Raw genomic sequence first — 9,483 nt, 5'->3', positions numbered from 1 at the left:
GAACTGTTGGATGCTGAGAGGGCCAGCTGGCTTTTCTCACTTCAAGGACTGGGTGACAGCAAACCATCCAAGCTCATGGAACATATGCTGGATCTTTTGGGTGAACACAAACTTGATTTTCTTTTCATCCAGCTTTTCCTGCATCAGCTGCCTTCCCAAGTGAGAGCTGCATTAGCCAACACCACAATCACTGACTGTCGTAGACTAGCTGAAGAGGCTGATAAATATTTCCTGGTAAGCCAGGGATATTGTGCGTCCACACTTTTTTTCCGCGCACATCTCTTCTGTGATGCGGGACGACTCCACACTCATTGTTGTGACCACTTCTCATCAGCATCAGTCTTGTGTTTCTATCATGCAAAAATTTTGGAACCAAGGCTAAAAAATGCTGTCCACTATGCAGTTTCAGTGTTTCAGGAAATGCCAGGGCCAGCACTCAGTAGTGGCCATGAGTGTCGGCCGCTTAGGCAGGCTGCTTTTCATCCGCGATAGCATCTCCGGACGCCGTTTTCTGAGCGACACGGGAGCACAAAGGAGTGCCCTCCCTGCATCCCATTTGGACATGGTAACCGACAGCCACAGCCCCACTATGGAAGCTGCCAATGGTAGCCCCATCTGCACATATGGAATGAGGTATTTCAAATTGTGTTTCGGAGGACAGCATTTCGGTTGGTACTTTGTTACTGCAAAATTTGCCGTTCCCCACCTCGGTGCTGATTTTTTGTGTGCACATGGACTGTTGGTGGATGTAAAGAACCACCGTCTGATTGATGCTGTCACATTTTGTTCTTATATGTGCACGCTCAGCAAGGCAGACTCCATACAACTCTCAGCTTCCGATGAGTTCCAACGTCTACTGGCCAGTTTCCCAGCCCTCACTTAGCCCCCTTTCTCTGCATCTACTGTGAAGCATGGTGTGGAGCACCATCTCGCCACTACTGGTCCACCCGTCTATGCCCGTGCTCAGCACCTCGACTCGACCAAGCTTGCTGTTGCAAAGGCTGAGTCTGCAAACATGGAATGCCTGGGCACAGTACGCCAATCCAACAGCCCATGGGCATCACCCCTCCATGTCGTCCCCAAACATTCCAGCATGCCGTTTGGTCTTAAAAAATGCCGCCCAATTTTTCCAGTGCCTCATGGATTGCGGGACCTGCCTTTCCTTTTTGTGTACTTGGATGACATCCTGGTAGTGAGCACGTCCAAGTCTCAGCACCTGGTGCACCTCTGAACCCTTTCTGAGTGACTTAGCCACCATGGACTATTTGTCAACCCCGCCAAGTGCCAGTTTGGTCTCTCCACCATCGACTTACTAGGACACAGAGTCACTAAGTACGAGGCAGTTCCTCTCCCATCAAAGGTGGAGGCAGTCATACAGTTCCCACGCCCACTCACTGTCAAATCCCAGCAGGAGTTCCTTGGTATAGTGAATTTTTTATCACCGCTTCATCCCACGAGCCACTCAGCTCATGGGGCCCTTGCACGAGGCCTTCAAAGGTAAACCCAAACACACTGTGGACTGGACTGAGAGCAGAGTCAAGGCTTTTGATACCACTAAAGTACCATTAGCGAATGCCACCATGTTGGCGCATCATTCTCCTAAAGCCCCCATTGCCATCACCTCGGACACCTCAGATTACGCTGTCGGTGCTGTTTACGAGCAGTGGATAGGCGGGGCCTGGCAGCCACGGGCTTTCTTTAGCCGTCAGCTGCTGCCTTGTGAGTGGAAGCACAGCACATTCGACCGGGAGCTGCTGGGTCTCTACCTCGCCATTAGACACTTCGTTCCCTGTTGGAAGGCCGACCTTTCACTTCCATGGTCTCTCCAACCCAGGTTGCGAATGCTTCACAGAGGCTTGTTACAGCAAAGTTTGTGTGGCACAGCCTCAAGAAGTTTCAAGTTTGTATTTATTCATATAGCACATTTAAAAACAGCAAGCAGGGCTGGCCAAAGTGCTGAACAATACACAAGATAATAATAATAAATAAAAACACTTTCATGAAATGATATCACAATGAATAAAAAGCTAAAGAAAAAAAGTAGGTTTTAAGAGAAGATTTAAAAACAGTTTGAGATTGAGCCATTCGGATGTAAGCTGGACATTAGGGACTGGGCTAATACCTGTATTGAGTGCCAACGGGCCAAAGTGCACTGCCACACTAAAGCCATGTTAGAATCATTCCCTGAGAGGCATTTTGACTACGTAAACATGGACCTGGTTGGTCCTCTGCCCTCCTCTCAAGGTTTCACATATCTGTTAACCATGGTTTACAGGACCACCCGCTGGCCTGAGGCACTGACATCGGTGGCATCTGATAAGATGACATGGGCATTTATTGTCACCTGGATTGCCCGTTTTGGCACCCCTTCAGACATTTCCTCTGAACAAGGCACGCAGTTCATGTCCGAGCTTTGGGATGCTGTCGCACAGAGCCTCGGAGTGAGACTCCACCGCATGACTGCATTTACCCACAGGCAAACGGACTCTGTGAACGTTTTCATAGATCGATGAAGGCTGCCCTGCATGCCAGCCTCAAAGACAGCAACTGGGTCGACAAGCTTCTGTGGGTAATGCTGGGTATCAGGACTGCACCAAAGAAGGACCTTCATCCGCGGAACTTGTTTACGGACAGCCGCTGCGAGTGCCAGGGGATTTTGTCCCTAGCACCACAGTTCCATGGTCTGCTACTCTTCAGCGGTCTATTCTACTGGATAATGCGAGGCTTTATGCACCTGTCCCTACTTCCTTTCACGGCCTCCCTCAATTGCACATCCCCACTGGGCTTCAAACAGCCAACTATGTTTCATTCCCCATGATGCCAAAAGAGGACCACAACGCCCGACCTACGAGAGCCCATTCCGGGTTCTGGAGACAGGGGACAAATACTTTGTGGTGGACAGAGGTGGCAAACTGGAGCGACTCTCCATTGACCGCCTTAAACCGGCTAATTTGGACGTGGCCCAGCCCCCACAATGTGGACGGCCTCCTGCTCTGCCCACACCCCGTGCTCCCATCCCACCCAAGCCTCCCACACCCATGCTCCTCAACCGTGTAATGACGGTACACCGACTGCAGTGGGGTCTCCTCGACCTCCAGTACAGCACAGCCACTGTGGCCGGTTGATACGCCCACCTCCCCGTTGACTGTTGAGTTTTTCTGATATGGTGAATTCTGGGGGGACGTGTGTAGTGAATGTGACAAACATAATTCACCTTTGTTATTAAGTGTAGTTCTGTACACTGTGTTTCTGCATAACTGTTCAGGGATCGCGGTACCTTTAAATGTTTGGATTGTGTGATGATGACTTGGAACGCTGGTCAGCGCCATTGTTCTGGGTGTTAATTTTTTTTCTTGAAAAATAAATGACACATTTGTGTGCTCAAAGTGAGAAGTTGTCTATTCCAAATTTCTGCAATTTACACAGGGTAATGATTCACACCTATACATACAGTCGGCATCTAGTCATAGTTGGGGGCGTGGTCTGGCTTGGCGAGGGTGGAAGTTGGCTTGGGGGAAAACACAGTGAACATCGTGTGTATTTGAATGACAAAAATGTCGTATTGCCAGTCATTGACGCTTGCCGACCGGCAACAGTACATTGCAAAATTAATTGCAATAGCTTATGATTGCCCTTATTTAATTAAAAACTGGGTCAATGACCCAACCAAATGGCCAGAGGTGTCATTTCCAGACATATTCAGTGTGTGTGTGTGTGTGTGTGTGTGTGTGTAGTGGAGAACATTGTATTGTACAGCCCTACCATAGATTTATTGATTCAAAAATTGCCAAATTCCATGACGTTCTGCTTTATATAGCAAGTTCTATCTTAGACTGGATTCTGCAATTCGATCCGTGTCGCTTCACAAACGCAGACGGGCTGACAAAAAACTACGTTGTTACGTATCCTAACGCTTTTTTAAGTGGGTAAACGGAAATCCTTGGCCTTTTCTAGTGGGTATACGGCGTATATATTGGCATTTCACGTAGACTAAACCTCTTAGCAGACGCGTTTAGGTTCGACACTAGGCTACATAGTTTTACTTAAGGTAGAATGATAAGGCTAATTATATATGAATAATAATAATAATACATTTTATTTAAAGGCGCCTTTCTCGGCACTCAAGACAGCGAAGTCCTTGCATGACACTTTCTGAAACAACCTTACACAGTTTTGATAATGTTAATAATGAAAACAATGTCAACGTAGCCTGCCTGTGATGAAATGCTGACTGCACATATACACATGCTTAGTCTTGGGATTCCACAACTTCCCTTGATCATCCCCACGCCTTATTGCTTGTAGCCATTTTGTCCTCCTTTCAGGTTATGTATGTTTATTAGGAAGGATGTAGAACTTAAATTTAATTTGTTTGTTTATTGGCGGTACAGAAAACGTCTCCGGTTACTATCGTTACCTCGGTTCCCTGAGAGGCGGGAACGAGACATTACGTCAGCTAAGATGTATATGGGAACTCCTCCCTTCTCCACTTTCGCTGAAATCTTATGGGCTAACGCCAGCTGGGGACAGCTGGCCAATAGACATGAAGCATGCAAATACTGACAGCTCAGTGGGCAGTATAAAATGCATGGGCGCGAAAATTATGTCAGAATCACGACTGACTGCTAGCACAGCTGATCAAACAGTGACCACGGCGGCTAACGTAATGTCTCTTTCCCGCCTCTCAGGGAACCGAGGTTACGATAGATACCGGAGACGTTCCCTTCTTGAGGCGGTAACTCAACAATACGTCAGCTAAGACGTATATGGGAACTGTATAAAATCCCACCGTGAGAGCAGTGAAGATAAGCCTTGAACGGAATCAATCACCCCCACACGTAAGCAAGACAGTTCTAGCCAATGGCCGTGTCAATGAGTGCTCGCATCTGATAGGCGGAACTAGACCAATGAGAAATCTGCTCCGACCCTAACAAAATATGCATATCTTCAAGCAATAACTCGAAGGCTGCACTAAACAGGGCATGACACAACGCAATAAGCTCTCAAGCATGAGAGTTAAACACAGAGTCGACGGCATTTGCGGTGACAACTCCATAAACCATATAAACCATAACACAGAGTTAGCAGCCATGGTAACTATTGTATAGCTGGTTAACAGTTTACAACACATGAATAAAACGTAACTCACCGAAAGTACATGTGACGCTACAGAGGGTACATCCAGCTTGTAAAACTTGGCGAATGTGTTCTGGGAAGACCAGCCAGCAGCAAAACTGGATAGACATACCTCTAGACCAGGCCCATGAGGAAGCATTTATATTGTCCTCGCAGAATGAGCTCTGATGTCTGATCCTTCCCCTGGCATACATTAGCATTCGATAGTGTCCACAATCCAGTGAGAAAGTCTCTGTTTAGAAACAGCATGTCCCTTATTACATCCACCAAGCACACGAACAGCTGGTCCGGCTGGCGAAAGGTGGCCGAGCAATCCATATATATCCGTTGTAACACTAATGAGCTGATGGTATTTCAGCCATCTATTCCATATTAATGAATCCTAACTAGTAGTTATTATTCTGCTGCTTCTGTCAAGATGATTTATGACTTTGACCTTTGACCTTTTGACAGGTTGAACTTCCGGTGACCTTATGATGGATGGGTTGAACTTCCGGAATGAGTTCAAGGGGTAACCTATGACCGTTTCCCACGCATCGATCATGTGGTTTTGACAGAAAGTTTTACCCTATTGACCTAGTTAGTTCTAAATCATGGTTTTATGAAACCCTCCCCACGCATCGATCATGTGGTTTTGACAGAAGCTGTTTGAACTTTGTGTCAGTTAGCTTGTTTGAAGTCTGTGGCAGCTAACTTGTTTGAACTTTATCCCAGTTATTATGGCTTCTCCCCCCTCCCATTACATTCCTGAGCAGTGTATAAATGGGATCGGTGTGTTCTACGTTTATATATAAAACATCCTATAATTTATATAATATTTATATAATTTATATAATATAATTAATTATCATGCTAAGGTTGAAAAACATTTCAGTTATTTCACATTTATATATAAAACAGCCTATAATTTATATAATATAATAATCATCATGCTAAAGTTGAAAATATTTTAGTTATTTCACATTTATATATAAAACATTCTATAATTTATATAATATTTATATAATTTATATAATATAATTAATTATCATGCTAAGGTTGAAAAACATTTCAGTTATTTCACATTCATATATAAAACATTATATCATGTATATAATATAGTAATTATCATGCTAAAGTTGAAAACATTTATATATATATATATATATAACATTATATATATATATATATATATATATATATATATATATATATATATATATATATATATATATATATATATATATATATATATATATATATATATAATTTATATATATAACAGTATATAATTTATATATAAAACATTATATAATTTACTAAAACAATTAAAGGTTTAAAACACATTTTAGTTGTTTCATATATGAGACATTCAGTTATTTCACATTTATATATAAAACATTCTATAATTTATATAATATAATTATCATGCTAAAGTTGAAAACATTTTAGTTATTTCATATATGTGACATTCAGTTATTTCACATTTATATATATATATATATATATATATATATATATATATATATATATATATATATATATAAAACATTATATAATTTATATGATATAATTAATTATCATGCTAAGGTTGAAAAACATTTCAGTTATTTCACATTTATATATAAAACAGCCTATAATTTATATAATATTTATATAATTTATATAATATAATTAATTATCATGCTAAGGTAATTTTGGTAAATTATAGAATAAAACATTCTATAATTTATATAATATAATTATCATGCTAAAGTTGAAAACATTTTAGTTATTTGATATATGTGACATTCAGTTATTTCACATTTATATATAAAACAGCCTATAATTTATATAATATAATAATCATCATGCTAAAGTTGAAAATATTTTAGTTATTTCACGTTTATATATAAAACAGCCTATAATTTATATAATATAATAATCATCATGCTAAAGTTGAAAATATTTTAGTTATTTCACGTTTATATATAAAACAGCCTATAATTTATATAATATAATAATCATCATGCTAAAGTTGAAAATATTTTAGTTATTTCACATTTATATATAAAACATTCTATAATTTATATGATATTTATATAATTTATATAATATAATTAATTATCATGCTAAAGTTGAAAAACATGCCGTTCTTTATATTCTATCTTTTATATAATATACATAATCTAAAAGCAATTAAACTAAGGTTGAAAAACATTGTGTTCTTTTAAAAAGGTTATAAATGAAACGTTTATAAAAAAATATACTGAAACCGACTGTTTCAGATAAAACAAGATCAATTTTTTTAGGGGGCAGAAGAAGCTGTTTTCACATCAGCTTTGATCCTGACCCTCTGTGTCCCACTGTCTACGTCTGCACGCTACAGTGCACACTCGTCCGAATTTACTACAAAATCACAATATCTTCAAAGCCATTGCTAATTAAAACTAACGTATCTCACGCAGGAGTACTGTGTTTTGACAGTTTTCTGACGGTTCACCTATGAATTACGGTTGGTGCGCGGCTAGCATCTCTTGTACCCCCCTCTCTCTCTCTTATAAGTCTTATTTTCTTCTTTTAATGAATATAAACACATTATACATTCGCAAACAATATAAAACAAAACATTTACATTAGTTTTAGTCATTACTAAAAATATACATTTTACCAGGATCGGGGAAAAAATATATAATTGAACACAATGAAGAATATGGTCTATTGAGGAACCCGGATGTGTCATTGACACAATTCAGTTAAATTCATTTCACATTAATCGTTGCAAAACATTTTCTATATTATATTTAAAACCTTTTATATCCATCTTTATATCATATCTTTTTCAAAAAGCTGTTTAATTATTTATTTTAACCGTACACCAACAGTACCACCACACACTAAAATGCTGCATGCACGTACATTTTTAATTAAATTTAGTTTTTAAGCGATCTGAATTATGACTACCCTATACATTTAATCATAAACCACACGTACCTTGTTATATCACTATAATATCCATTCCACTATACAATTTTGTATTCTGATAAACCATATAAACAAGCGGACATACGCATGAACATATCAAGTTAAAAAGAGACTTATCTCTATTTTACAAAATATGAAAAAATAAATAAATAAAATTATATATGACAACGTGTTACTAAACCAGAACACACGTTTTAAACAAGTATTCATCATGTTTATAAAACACATCGCAGTAACAGACATGTTACCAAACCAAACCAAATCATTTATCATACATTTTTAATCATGTATTCAACATATACTTATAACACCAATGTCTGGGGGAGGCCAAAATACCTCCAGTCACCCCAAAACCCACTCAGACTCCAGGGGTTAAAGAATATGGAAATAAATAATTATATAATGACATCAGGCTACTAAAGCAATTCATTAAACAACAAAAAAAAGTATTCAACATTTAAGTTAATCAAACTTATAAAACACACCATTCTCTTCTTTTAAAAAAAGAAGAAGAGCATTTTTCTTATTTTAAATCTGATTTTATATATAGCATAGTATATAAAATCAACATTTCTGATGATACATATAAAAAAAAATATCCCTTACTTTTTTTTTTAGACCGGTAAGAGATGTCCAAACATGAATGAAATATCCCCAAAATAAAATAATACGACTTAAAAAAATAAAGTAAAATGTTTAAAATTAAAACAGGATCTCACAGGTCCTAGTCCGGGTATTCTTCTGTATGTGAGACCTGAAGGGGTGCTTCACACACACCCCGCACAGCGAGGGTGGAGTTCCAGACCGTATGATCTAAGTCAATGGGTACATTATTTCAAAGCTAACATTAATGTAATGTTTGAATAATCCGTACCCTCACTACATCTGATGTAATTCATTACATATGTTTAAATGTTTCTTAATTCAACAAAATGATGATATATATTACCTAAAATATTTATATTTTTATATAATATTATATAATAATTATTTATATCATATCATATATATGATTATATTATATTAGATGCGTTATGCATTAATCACTTTAGATTCTTTAAAGTTCTTATTTTTTGCACGATCTTCAAAGTTTTTAATACCATCTTTCTCTCTCCCTCTCCCTCTCTCACACACACACACACACACACACAAACACAGAACAGGAAAGACATTTGCAAGGCCTCTGTTTAACCGTTCCAAAATACCTCCATTTAAAAGCAAAATTAAAATATAAAAATGACCTTCGGGGTTTTTTACGTAGTGCTTTTCAGTTACTGTAAGATCGCTTTACACTAGTGTAATGAAAGTTAACTTTTCTTAAAGTTTATAGTTGTATTTTACTGTATCCGCATCCTTCTATCCTGTAGATTGTATGTGTACTGTAAAATAACAAATATACATTTT

The 9,483-nt window shown here is 38.4% G+C and overlaps 1 pseudogene; it reads left to right on the top strand.

Annotated features, from left to right (window-relative positions):
• Positions 1–1,469: 1,469 nt before the first annotated feature.
• Positions 1,470–3,125, top strand: LOC132119182 (uncharacterized; annotated as a pseudogene).
• Positions 3,126–9,483: the final 6,358 nt, after the last annotated feature.

The sequence above is a fragment of the Carassius carassius genome, chromosome 38, assembly GCF_963082965.1.
Source record: "Carassius carassius chromosome 38, fCarCar2.1, whole genome shotgun sequence".
NCBI classification, from domain to species: domain Eukaryota; kingdom Metazoa; phylum Chordata; class Actinopteri; order Cypriniformes; family Cyprinidae; genus Carassius; species Carassius carassius.
The sequence above is the reverse complement of the archived record's forward strand: the minus strand, read 5'-3'. Positions and strand labels throughout refer to the sequence as shown.